This window comes from Coregonus clupeaformis, chromosome 26, assembly GCF_020615455.1.
Source record: "Coregonus clupeaformis isolate EN_2021a chromosome 26, ASM2061545v1, whole genome shotgun sequence".
NCBI classification, from domain to species: domain Eukaryota; kingdom Metazoa; phylum Chordata; class Actinopteri; order Salmoniformes; family Salmonidae; genus Coregonus; species Coregonus clupeaformis.
The window spans coordinates 35,414,552-35,428,816 of NC_059217.1; the positions used below are offsets into that span (position 1 = coordinate 35,414,552).

The 14,265-nt window shown below is 43.8% G+C and overlaps 1 protein-coding gene across 1 annotated transcript in view; it reads left to right on the plus strand.

Annotated features, from left to right (window-relative positions):
* Nucleotides 1-4,069: 4,069 nt before the first annotated feature.
* The window catches only part of LOC121540720 (protein inscuteable homolog), a 117,015-nt gene continuing 106,819 nt past the window's right edge, over nucleotides 4,070-14,265 (plus strand). The window contains exon 1 of the mRNA XM_041849767.2: nucleotides 4,070-4,388. The gene's annotated coding sequence lies outside the window, so the exon portion shown is untranslated. The remainder of the gene's footprint in view (nucleotides 4,389-14,265) is intronic.

Sequence of the window (14,265 nt, forward strand, 5' to 3'; positions counted from 1 at the left end):
ATATAAAACCATTTCTAGAGTGTTGAAAGATTCCAAGAGCACAGTGGTCTCCATCATTGGGAAATTAAAAAAAATATGAAACTACCCAGACTCTGCCTAGAGCTTGCCGTCCGACTAAACTGAGCAACCAGGCAAGGGACCTTGGTCAGGGAGGTGACCCCTATGACCACTCTGACAGAACTACAGAGGTGACCAAGAACCCAATGACCACTGCCAGAACTACGGAGGTGACCAAGAACCCAATGACCACTTTGACAGAACTACATAGTTCATTGGCTGAGATGGGATAACCTGACAGAAGTACAGAGGTGACCAAGAAACCAATGACCACTCTGACAGAACTACAGAGTTCATTGGCTGAGATGGGATAACCTGACAGAAGTGCAACAGTCTGTACAGCACTTCACCAATCTGGGCTTTATGGGAGAGTGGCCAGATGGAAGCCACTCCTGAGAAAAAGCCACAGGACAGCCCGCCTGGAGCTTGCAAAAAGGCACATGAAAGACTGAGATCATAAGGCAAAATATGACTTGGTCTGATGAGACAAAAATGTAGCTCTTTGGCCTGAATGCAAAGCGCTATGTCTGGAGAAAACCAGGCACAGCTCATCACCCGTCCAACACCATCCCTACCGTGAAGCATGGTGGTGGCAGCATCATGCTATGGGGATGCTTTTCAGTGGCAGGGACTGGGAGACTGGTAAGGATAGAGGGAACAATGAATGGAGCCAAATACAGGCAAATCCTTGATGAGAACCTGCTTCAGAGTGCAAACGACCTTAAACTGGGGCGAAGACTTACGTTCCAACAGGACAATGACCCCAAGTATACAGCCAAAGCAACACTGGAATGGCTTCAGAACAAGAATGTGAAAGTCCTTGAGTGGCCCAGCCAAAGCCCAGACTTGAATCCCACTGAAAAGCAGTGGAAAGACTTGAAGATTGCTCTTCACCACCCATATTCATAAAGCATCTACAGAGTAGGAGTGCTGATCTAGGATCAGGTCCACCCCCAGTCCATTCATTATAATCTAAAAGGCCAAACTGATCCTAGATCAGAACTCCAACTCTGAGAGGCTTTATTATGAATATGTGCCCTTGTGTTTTTAAGTTCCTCTTTGCTTTTTGTCAGCACAGAGACTAGACAGAACTGTGGATCTGTACTCCATTCCCCTCCGGCAGTATAGAGGCCTCATCTGTCATGTGGTTCTTTTTACAGCCTTTCCGCTGTCTCTCATGCTTTCTCTCTCTCTGTCTGGGCTGGAAGCAGCTCCGGAGTCGTCGGGGATGTGCTGGGTTCGGCATGGAAATTACAAAAATATATTTGGATAATTGAGGGGTGCTGGAGGTTGAGGGTTGGATTGGGTAGAGTTGTCCATCTTTCTCGACAATCGATCCCCTTCGCCAATGAGAAAAACAGACCTAATAGTGAACATCTGCATTTCATTGGGTCATTTCAGTTGGAAATTAGATGGTTTGTAAGACCTAGCAGCAAACCCCAATTTCCAGATAGAAGGATTTACCCTTACTCCAGTTCCCAGAAATATACACCACAACCCAACTCTTGTTTAAAAAATGATGACTTCAGTCAGTTAAACAGCCAGTATAAGTGAGGATTATCTTCACACCTTGCAATGTGACTCTCTCTGCCACATACAGTGACTACAAACACTTTCCTGTTGGTTATGTCAGGAAATAAGATCAAAATTAGCATGTTTGCCATCAGATTATCTGAAACTCATTACTTATTAATCCTACTCTCATGCATGCCATAAAAGAGATACCTTGTGTGTGTGTGTTTGTATGTATTCGTGCGCTCGTGCATACATACAGTGAGGGAAAAAAGTATTTGTTCCCCTGCTGACTTTGTAAGTTTGCCCACTGACAAAGACATGATCAGTCTATAAATTTAATGGTAGGTTTATTTGAACAGTGAGAGACAGAATAAAAACAACAAAATCCAGAGAAACGCATGTCAAAAATGTTATAAATTGATTTGCATTTTAATGAGGGAAATAAGTATTTGACCCCTCTGTAAAACATGACTTAGTACTTGGTGGCAAAACCCTTGTTGGCAATCATAGAGGTCAGACGTTTCTTGTAGTTGGCCACCAGGTTTGCACACATCTCAGGAGGGATTTTGTCCCACTCCTCTTTGCGGATCTTCTCCAAGTCATTAAGGTTTCGAGGCTGACGTTTGGCAACTCGAACCTTCAGCTCCCTCCACAGATTTTCTATGGGATTAAGGTCTGGAGACTGGCTAGGCCACTCCAGGACCTTAATGTGCTTCTTCTTGAGCCACTCCTTTGATGCCTTGGCCTGTGTTTTGGGTCATTGTCATGCTGGAATACCCATCTACGACCCCTTTTCAATGCCCTGGCTGAGGGAAGGAGGTTCTCACCCAAGATTTGACGGTACATGGCCCCGTCCATCTTCCCTTTGATGCGGTGAAGTTGTCCTGTCCCCTTAGCAGAAAAACACCCCCAAAGCATAATGTTTCCACCTCCATGTTTGATGGTGGGGATGGTGTTCTTGGAGTCATAGGCAGCATTCCTCCTCCTCCAAACACGGCGAGTTGAGTTGATGCCAAAGAGCTCGATTTTGGTCTCATCTGACCACAACACTTTCACCCAGTTCTCCTCTGAATCATTCAGATGTTCATTGGCAAACTTCAGACGGGCCTGTATATGTGCTTTCTTGAGCAGGGGGACCTTGTGTGCGCTGCAGGATTTCAGTGCTTCACAACGTAGTGTGTTACCAATTGTTTTCTTGGTGACTATGGTCCCAGCTGCCTTGAAATCATTGACAAGATCCTCCCGTGTAGTTCTGGGCTGATTCCTCACCATTCTCATGATCATTGCAACTCCACGAGGTGAGATCTTGCATGGAGCCCCAGGCCGAGGGAGATTGACAGTTCTTTTGTGTTTCTTCCATTTGCGAATAATTGCACCAACTGTTGTCACCTTCTCACCAAGCTGCTTGGCGATGGTCTTGTAGCCCATTCCAGCCTTGTGTAGGTCTACAATCTTGTCCCTGACATCCTTGGAGAGCTCTTTGGTCTTGGCCATGGTGGAGAGTTTGGAATCTTATTGATTGATCGCTTCTGTGGACAGGTGTCTTTTATACAGGTAACAAGCTGAGATTAGGAGCACTCCCTTTAAGAGTGTGCTCCTAATCTCAGCTCGTTACCTGTATAAAAGACACCTGGGAGCCAGAAATCTTTCTGATTGAGAGGGGGTCAAATACTTATTTCCCTCATTAAAATGCAAATCAATTTATAACATTTTTGACATGCGTTTTTCTTGATTATTTTGTTGTTATTCTGTCTCTCACTGTTCAAATAAACCTACCATTAAAATTATAGACTGATAATTTCTTTGTGAGTGGGCAAACGTACAAAATCAGCAGGGGATGAAATACTTTTTTCCCTCACTGTACATGTATGAATGTGTGTGTGCACATAACTGAACCTTTCAAATATAAAAGATCAATAATTCACTTAAACATCTAATAACCATGGCTAGAAGTTTTTCTGGACCTTGTGACCAGAGCGGGAAAAACTCTGGCCCTAGCAATAACATTAGAGGCAATGCAGACCCGCCAAAGCCTCCATGTGTTCCCTCGTAACACGAACCACCAGAACTCCCGTTTATATTTTGATCCCCCCCCCCCCTTCTTTTTTAAAGCTCCCAATTTTTCTAGCAGGTAGTCATTTCCAAGCTGACGTGCAACCAGACACACTGAAAGGCTCATGTCCAGAAACAACACACTCCTCTTACCTTCCCAAAACCCCTTTTTCTCCTGTGACTTCTCAGAGGAAGGTAAACACCATTTTGCCGTGTCAGAAATGTGATTTAATTCTGCTGCGATTACAAGTTCAGCCGTCTGGCTCTTTTCTTCTCCCCCTCCCTCTTTTCCCACATCTGGATCCTAGTTCCTCATTTATTTATGTAGTATGCCTTGTTTTTTGTGGGACTTTAAAAGTTATTTCCCTTTTTCCCTTGGCAGTTTCTCCACCAATCTGATGAGGTCTACAATTACATTTCACCATAACTGGTGAACACGGCAATTACATGCTCGACCACAGTCTCTTCAAAATAGAGCGTTGCCGCTCATATGGCACACCGAAATAGAATAGTTTTCATGTCTGTTTGGACGGCTGCCCAGCTAAAACTATGCTCAGCCGCTTGACTGGGGGATGTGGGCTTTTTCTACCCAAGAAAAATCTTAGGGTGACAAATCCTGACCAAAGACTGAGGCAGTTGGGCTCCCAGTTCCTCGGTTGGGCTGCGAGGAGAGAGGAGTTTGCAGGGCAGGGGCAGAGGCTTGCGCCTCGACAATGAAAACTCCAGGGGACACTTAACCTTCAAGACACTGACTTGAGGCTGGGGTAAGTCTGGCAAACACTCCCTCCTATTTGCTCACTGGGAGATCACATAAGACGGAATGGGGGTCTTGTGAGGTTGTCTGTACGTCTTTAAGAGAGTAACTTCAATATAACTTAATGATGGGTTAAACTTGAGAGTTGTCTATTACTGCCTGGTGTCTGGCTCTTAGAATCATTCGCCTCTTGCACACTCACCACTAAGCTCATAAGTAGAAAGTTGAGCTCATGGCATCTCACTGTTACTGCTGTTACTGTGTTGGTTGATGCATAGACTCTGCACTCTAAAAAATGCTGGATTAAAAACAACCCAGCGCTGGGTAAATAGTGGACAGAACACACGTTGGGTTATTTTGATCCAGCCACATAGTTGGGTTGTTTTCTTTGAAGACAGGAGGTGTGGCTTATAGTAGGGGCCTGGCTTTCAGGTAGTTATTTTGGGCCACCTGTGAGAGTAAATTGCATTCCTGTTCATCATGTTAAGTTTGTACTCTGCAAATTTGATTTTTCCTTAAATATTTTTGCATATTACATTATCTAATATAAAAGTAATAAAACATTATTATTTCAATATTATAACAAAGTGGTAACTCCCCCAACATCGGGACACACATAGGTACTCTATGAACTCATACTCTTGGGTAAGCCTCACAAAAGTGTCACTGCTCAACATACAGATAACAATACAACAAAACATATGAACCGGAATGACATTTACTCTCACGGGTGGCCAAAAATAGTTATCTGAAAGCCACTCCCTTACTAAGCCGTGCCTCCAGCTCAATAACCCATCATCAATAACCCAACAACCCAACTGAGTGACCCAACTGGCTTGGTCAAAATAGCCCAACTTATGTTCTGTCCAATATCTACCCAAATTGGGTTGTTTTTAACCCAGCATTTTTTTGTGTGAGTGAGACACATTACAATGGCATCTCCCATGGCAATGCTATCATCAGGATATTTAAGCCCTAGTTCAAACAGCGCTCTATCGCCGCTCTGAACTAAAAAATATGTAACTTTCTCTTTCGAAGAGTGGGGATAGAGTGCCAGCCGAAACAATAGAGTGGGCCTCGGACTTTGATGAAAGTTTGGCATTTTCTGCCTCTTTCGGTGCGGTATGGGTGAAGCGCACCTCTGTTTCATGCACCGCGCCAGAGCAGTTCTTCCATGGCGGGAAAAATGGTAATGCATGTTAATATACATTAATTGCATGCAAATAAAGGTTTCTTATCTACCACACCCACAACGGAAGCACAATCATGGCCTCGGATTCGCAAGTGGAGGGCTTCTCTGAGAGGTCGCTGTTATGCCTGTATTCGAACCCAAAACCAACGAGGAAGTCTGCTGCAGTTTTGAGAGCGGTTGTATGAAAACAATCAGTATTTCAAGCAAAGCTCTTAACCGTGCCAGCCTGTTCTTAATTTATATTCAGTTCGACTCACCATGAATTCGGCGTCTGAACTGTGCGTAACTAGAGGAGTTTGTGCCCGTCTGGGGCACTGTGGAAGCACTGATACCGATATCAAAGTCACCTTTATCATAAGTTTTAATGTAGCAGTCAACTTTTTTATAATTTCAATGAGTTTATACATTTCAATTTCCCAAATCACAGACTGGTATCACAGTTGTAAATACTATGTAATAACATTGTATCATAGTGTACCTTCATTGTAATTACTCTGTACTTACAACTTAAACAATGTTATTACATGGTATAAGGCTATGCATTGCAAAGTGGAACAGATCAAGTGGGACTATCGCTTAAATGTCGTAATGCCATTATTACCAGGCAACCCATCGCACCTCTACAATTTCTATCATGGTTTTGTCATTCCGATGGGTGAAAATATGATCACTTGAGAACAGCGTGTGCAGCCTAAGGCAAGGAAAATAGCATTTTTCTTTTTAACTTTCTCAAATCATCAATAGCCTATAGTCGCACCATGCAGCCCATATATGTTTTGATTTCTAAGAGATTCTAAGGTTTGTATCATTCACAACTAAAGTTGGCAAATAACTCTAAATCTAGCATATAGGACCTGTTTAAAATAATCACTTTTATGCTGAACATAGCCACTTCATATGCGCACTCGCTCCATAAATGGGCAAAATATCCTTTCTATTTTATTCAGCTAAATTCAATTATATTCTTCTAACTGTAAAATCATATGATATATACTGAACAAAAATAATAACGCAACATGTAATGTGTTGGTCCCATGTTTCATGAGAAGAAAGAAAAGACCCCAGAAATGTTCCATATGCACAAAAAGCTTATTTCTCTAAAATGTTCTGCACAAATTTGTTTGCATCCCAGTTAGTGAGCATTTCTCCTTTGCCAAGATAATCCATCCACCTGACAGGTGTGGCATATCAATAAGCTGATTAAACAGTGTTATCGTTACACAGATGCACCTTGTGCTGGGGACAATAAAAGGCAACTCTAAAATGTGCAGTTTTGTCACACAACACAATGCCACAGATGTCTCAAGTTTTGAAGGAGCGTGCAATTGGCATGCTGACTGCAGGAAGGTCCACCAGAGCTGTTGCCAGAGAATTGAATGTTCATTTCTCTACCATAAGCCGCCTCCAACGTCATTTTAGAGAATTTGGCAGTACGTCCAACCGGAGGTTGAGTACCAGGCAGTTAGCAAGTTTGGTAAGCTACCAATGACCATCAGCAGCCAGGCCAGACCACTCAGTGGATCATTGACCAATATGTGCCAGGCCAAACCACTCAGTGGATCCGATTCCCTCTTTGCGTCAAACAGAAAATATGCTTTGTGTGAGGTTTTATCCAGAGTCATGCCTGGGCTGCAAACCACTGAGAGGCCATGGCTGGTTGGAGTCTGTAAATCTGTGCGTTGGGTGCCAGATTCGTTTGCTGTGGAAGATGACAATGATTATAGTGGGGCTGATGATAATGATGAGTAGGCAACAATGATTGAGTGTATGTTCATGGTTGTGTGTTATTTGTATATGACTGGCTGCTTGCCTGAGGCCACATTAGCAGAGCGTCTCACTCTCATTCTTCTCTGGCCTGTTGAACAGCTGGGAAGGGGAGTGGCCTGCCTGACTAACTAACATGAACCCCACATGTAGGTGTGGCCCCTAGTTCTGACCCAGTGGAGGCTGCTGAGGGGAGGAAAGCTCATAATAATGGCTGGAACAGAGCGAATGGAATGGCATCAAACACATGGAAACCATGTGCTTGATGTTGTTGATACCTTTACACATATTCTGCTCTAGCCATTACCACGTACCAGTCCTCCCCAATTAAGGTGCCACCAACCTCCTTTGCTCTGGCCCCTGATTGTACTCCCATACTGTTTAATTAGCTTCTCTCTACGGGCGGGGTAATTGGTGGATTCCACTATATAAACCTCCTCTCTCCTCCTTCACAACCCTCCACCCATAGTCACCACGCATCATAAGAGGGCCATGATGAGGTAATGTTTTGTCGTCGCCACTGTCTGATCATGAGTATAGCATGGTGGGTGTGGCTGAGTCCAGTGACCACTGCTATGCAGTGCATTCGGAAAGTAGTCAGACCCCTTGACTTTTTCCAAACAAATATTATGTTACAGCCTTATTCAAAAAATGGATTAAATTAATTTCCCCCTCATCAATCTACACACAATACCCCATAATGATAAAGCAAATAGGTTTAGATTTTTTGTGTGCACATAAAAATAAAAATAAAAACGGAAATATACATTTACATAAGTATAACTGTGGGACCTTATATAGAAAAAATAACAGATTTAATCAATTTTAGAATAAGGCTGTAACATAACAAAATCTGGAAAAAGTCAAGGGTTCTGACAAGGGCTCTGAATGCACTGTAGTTGGAACCCATTAAGCTTCAGCTGATGCATACAGTGTGTGTGTTTGATAGTAATGTCTATCTTGGCTGGAAGCATTGTGCTTGATGTAGCTAAACTAGCTGGATCTGTACAGAGACATAACATATAAAAGATATTAAAATATCCTTGTAAGTAAAATTATACTAAATATACTGAACCATTTAAGGCTGGTTTCCCCAGACACAGATTAAACTTAGTCCAGGACAAAACAAGCATTCTTAATGGAGTTTTTTTGGGTCCAACACTAGATCTGTGTCTGGGAAAGCGGCCCATAGAGTTAATGTGTTATGATTAACTTCTGTTGTTTTCTTAACCCATCACCATGAATATGTATGATAACATATTGGCCTACAGTTAGCATTTTGCCATGCATTTTTCCACCAGTGGCTACATTCCATCTTTCTCAGTTGTTATTGTTGGTCTTTCCTCTTCTGTCTGCATCTGTGTGGCCAAAATGTGAGTCAAGGCGAGGTCAGTTCGGGTTTCGTTCCCTACTGTCTGGAGTCCCTTGGTTTAATCCATCGCTCACACGGTGTCGGCCTGCTCTCCTCCTAACATTTCAAACCCAAGCTTATAGTGTGTTTTTCTCAAAGGAAGTCCAGGGCCTGTATTCACAAAGCGTCCCAGTAAGAGTGCAGGATCTAGTATCAGTTTTTGCTTTTAGATCATAATTAACAAGATTACATGGACAGGGAGGGACCTGATCCTAGATCAGCACTACTTTGAGATGCTTTGTGAATACGTCTTTTGGTTGATGAAGCTAGCCCCCCCCCCATGGCTTTTATAGACTCTAAATGAGGTCTCACAGATTTCTCCCTCAACCCGAGCCCAAAGGCAGAATACACTCTAAAACATCAAGGCAAGTCCTCTTTAATTTTCTGAAGTTGTTTTTATGGAAACATCCACTGCCAAAAGAGTAAGTTCGTGCAATCCCTGATGAATTAAAACTGAAGTGGTTGACGTGTTTAAAGACACAGTCATGCTGTCATTAGTAACTTTAGTCATGACAACACTTTGCCAGGTTAGCAGGACGTCCCTACGTGACACTCCAGACACAAAAACAAAACTTTGTCTTCTGTTCACTTTCATTGAGCTTCTCCGTGGGACAATTGAAAGCAGAGACGATGGCCAGGCCCATTTCATGACAATTTTAGAAAATTCCAGGCAGACAGTAGCATGACACCAAGCACCATCAGTAGCTGGTGTCGGCCGACCCCAGAGAGGAAGTCAATGAGGTCAATGAGAGAGTTTCGAATTTGGTTAACAAAAAATATAATGGCTTATTTGCTCGAATATACGTTTTGTAATGATTAGGTTGTTATGAGATTACTGATATAAGTAGGACACGTGACATACTGGCAACTTTGAGAAAAAACACTTTATATGGGAGTTGTTCCTTGTTCTTCACACGCGCATCTGCCCTCTCATTGGCTAGACTGGTCCCACCTGATCTTGCATCCTCCCGACTGCCTTCCATTTTTGAAGACATTTACTTTCATTGTTAGAGTGGCCACTTGGGTGTCTGATCAATATAATGGATAATCTGTGCCGACTTCCAGCTGTTGACCTTTTAACCTGGGGATGGAGTTCAATATACAGCCCTCCATAATGCCTGTCTCTGTCACTAATAATAAAACAAAAGTGGGCTAGCGTGACATGAGATAGCCTCCACTAACATGCTAACCAATCCGGCCCGCGGGTGGTAGAATGTTTTTTTTTAGAGGGGGAAACAAACTCACTCTGGGGCCCAATGTGTCAGCCACTCTGGGGCAGGAGGCTGGGAGAGAAATCAATAGCAGGTCGGAGGAATTAGAGCCTGGACTTGGAGCTTCCTCGTCTGCCACCCCCTCTCTCTCTCTCCTTTCTCTCTCTCTACCTCGCCTACCTCTCTCTATACCTCCCCCCTTTCCCCCTCTGTCTCTACCTCCTTTCTCTCTCTCTCTACCTCGCCTGCCTCTCTCTATACCTCCTCCCTTTCCCCCTCTGTCTCTACCTCCTTTCTCTCTCTAGCTACCTCGCCTGCCTCTCTCTATACCTCCCCCCTTTCCCCCTCTGTCTCTACCTCCTTTCTCTCTCTAGCTACCTCGCCTACCTCTCTCTATACCTCCTCCCTTTCCCCCTCTGTCTCTACCTCCTTTCTCTCTCTAGCTACCACGCCTGCCTCTCTCTATACCTCCCCCCTTTCCCCCTCTGTCTCTACCTCCTTTCTCTCTCTAGCTACCTCGCCTACCTCTCTCTATACCTCCTCCCTTTCCCCCTCTGTCTCTACCTCCTTTCTCTCTCTAGCTACCACGCCTGCCTCTCTCTATACCTCGACCCTTTCCCCCTCTGTCTCTACCTCCTTTCTGTCTCTAGCTACCTCGCCTCCCTCTCTCTATACCTCCTTCTCTCTCCTTAAGCTCTAATTGGAAAGCTGGAAGAGGTCTATGGGCTGGAAGGTCTTTAGTGTTAAACTATTGGGAGATGGAGTAAGGGGACTTGAGTTGTGTGAGTGGGTGAACATAGAAATCCATTGTGTGTGCAGTACAAATAAGGGTCATGTTTATCTATCTCCTCCTTACAGTCAGTGTCGATGCAGTGGAGGGTTCCTCAGGGAACCTTGTGAGGGAACTCTTAACTGCGTCACAAATTGCAGCCTATATCAGGGATCATCAATTAGATTCTTGAGCAGTTGGTCAGGGGGTCGGAACATAAAACCTTTCAAGCATACATTTGTATATGATCACATATACAGGTAACTGCCAAAATAATGGATCCACAAGTAAATGAGGGATACAAAGTATATTGAAAGAAGGTGCTTCCAGACAGGTGTGGTTCCTGAGTTAATTTAGCAATTAACATCCCATCATTCTTAGGGTGATGTATAAAAATGCTATGCAGGCAATTATTTTGGCTACAATGGCTATGCACCCATAGGATGAACAGGCACGAGTGGTCACTGAATGATTTGATGAGCATGAAAACGATGTAAACCATATGTCATGGCCGTCTCAGTCACCAGAGCTCAACCCAATTGAACACTTATGGGAGATTCTGGAACGGCACCACCATCAACAAAACACAAAACGGTGTTACATCCCGCCAATGCAGTTCTTGACACTTGTAGAATCTAAGCCACGGTGCATTGAAGCTGTTGTGGCTGGTGGCGTCCTATTAAGACCCTATGTCGGTATTTCCTTTATTTTGGCCGTTACACCTGTGTCTCTATTATGCATGTGAATACTTTGGAACAGATTTCCAAAATTAAAATCACTTGGAGCTGATATGCTGGTGTTTTTACAGTCTTTTATGTGGGGCGCTCCTCACTCTCTCTGGTTTCTGTGGCCTCTCACCACTTCCTTAACGAGCCGGTCTATCCTTTAGCGATGTTTGCCATGATCTCCTTTCATGAATAACCTCCTGGGAATGTGTCTGTTTTAACGTAGGGTTTTGATTTGGTGGTGGAATCACACCAACAAAAACACCTCCAGAATTCCACTTCAGCTCTGAAGTGATGCCTGTTTTTTTGGGGCGTGCGTAGGGACCCAGGTCTGGGCATAGGACTTCCCCCCCACTCCACCTGCACACACACACACAACCCACCACTTCCTCTAATGTCAACCAGCTGTAGATTTTAGTTGCAAAGGATCGGTACTCCTCCACCCTCTCCTCCTCTTCTTTCACTTTCATGCCCTCAATCTTTCTGTGTGGCACTTTAATGTAGGATTGGTTCCACACCCACTGAGGCACACAAAGCAGTATCCACTCAGTGCATATTAATGGAATATGAGTGCTGTTATTTACGTCAAGGCAGGTGTCAGTTGGGGGAGAAGGCTAGACAGCAGGTTGTAAATCCGACCTATGGATTGATTGCATTTGACTCCTGTGTTTTGTAGGTCCGTCATTCTCATATGAAAGCAAAGAAGAGAGGCAGCAAACAGGGGCAAAGCCATTGCTAAGGCACTCCATCTAACTGGAGAGCAGTGTCACGGAAACTCCAATGACGTCACTGGGAAGAGATTGGCGGTAGAAGATTTAACCAAAACACAGATTATCCATTATATTGATCAGATACTCAAGTGGCCACTCAAAAAATTTAAATAAATATCTTTAAAAATGGAAGGCAGAAGGAAGGAGGCAAGGTCAGGTGGGACCATTCTAGCCAATGAAAGGGAACAATGGTTTCCAGTAGTTACTACACCCACAAAGATATTTTGTAAAAATTCATGAAAACAAATATTTGCTCAACAGAACACATCAACCGGAATGAAATTTTCTTTCACGGGTGGCTAGCTGAAAACCACGCCCCTGCTAAGCCACGCCCCCAGTCTTCTGCTCTGACCCGGTGGATCATAGCTCAATAACCCAGCATCAACAACCCAACTTCAAGAAATCAATGGTTTGTTTGTAACCCAACCGGCTGGGTCAAAATAACCCAACATGTGTTCTGTCCAATATTTACCCAAATTGGGTTGTTTTTAACCCAGCATTTTTTGAGGGTACGCAGCGCCTCAGACTTGTTTACATAAGACAACACATTGCCAATGTTATGTTGAAATAACCCTTGGCCCTAATAGCTCAGACACACCGGTAGGATTGTCAAACGTTTGCCTGCCGACAGTACTCGGCAGTCAATGTCTTTTGAGTTCACACAGCAAAGACCTTAAAGTCATCAGCCACTCAGCCTTGTTCAAATACTCCTAACCAGAAGGTGGCAGTAGTGTTGTTTGGCAATGCATGTCTGTCTGTGTTGCTTAGTGTCTTGTCTAGATTCCAATGTTAGTTAACTAGCTAGCTGCACTAATGTTGCTATTTTGTAGAAAGCCCTTATTGACACTAGCCAGATGGCTACAGCTAGATAACTACCTAGCAAGATGAAGAAACAATTTAATTCACTCTCCATAATCCATAATGCCAGCCCTTAGCCAAATGTTTAGCGAACGTTAGTAGCACAACATAAATAGCTAGCTCGGCAGCTAACACAGGCAGTTGTTTCATGGAAACTAATCCATTGTGATTTAATTATAATGTCAATACTGGCAACAGTGGTTAGCAGGCTCGGAGGAAGTATTTAGTGTTGAGTGCATTGCGCCTGTGCACTTAGCTACCATTCCATAGCCTACATTGCCTGTTAAGTGTGACTGGCTCATGACATTTAACCGTGGATGTACGGAGAAAATGCCCTCTTTTTCCCTTTTTGTTGTTATTCCTGTTGGCTCCCCCATGTGGGGTTCGTGTTCTCTGATTGGCTTAAGTTGTTAGCCACTGACGAGCAAGTACAAATGGCAGGTTCGTTGCTACCGGGTCCGCACACAGCAGGTACCGCTTTTGTTTTAGCAAAAGAAGGAATGGCCTCCCACTGTGATAAGCACCTGTTGGCAGTATCGGCAGTGAGATTCTCGGTGTGTTTCATGTTTAAGCCCTTCATGCCGTGGCCACTTGCTGATGTGTTTGATAGTGTCAATCACTCGAGTCTGCCCCTTTTTGGGGGCAAAATGAGAATTGAGACGATCAGAGTGCACTTGTATCCCAACTGCAACTTGTCAATATTCCCAAAACCATTTGCGAGCATGTTGTGTCCCCCCTCGGCCTGTTTTGTAACATGATTCCCTATGAAACACTGCCAGACAGACACACACTCTGGTAGTAGATAGTGAGAAAGTTGTAAAAAAACAAAACGGCACCGAAGCGCACGTCGCCACTCGCTAGTGACTTGATAAGCTGATTATGGCCTGGCTGCTCAATGTGCCTGCTAACTACTACTTGCTAGCTACTACTTGCTAGCTTCACAAGCAGATTTGGAACTTAGCTATATTTACAATTGTTTGACAGCTTGCAGATGAAGTTGTAGACATGTTTTTGATCTCAGAAATCAGTCCTGAGCTCACAGCCAGAATTTCCCGACTCGATAGACTGTATGCAGTGCACTGACAAGTTTTTCATGCACATTTTTTCACTTCAGAGATACTGCACCAAACACCTTAGCTAGTTGTTACACGCCTAAGACCTCCTCTGCAAAAACGTGAAAATAATTA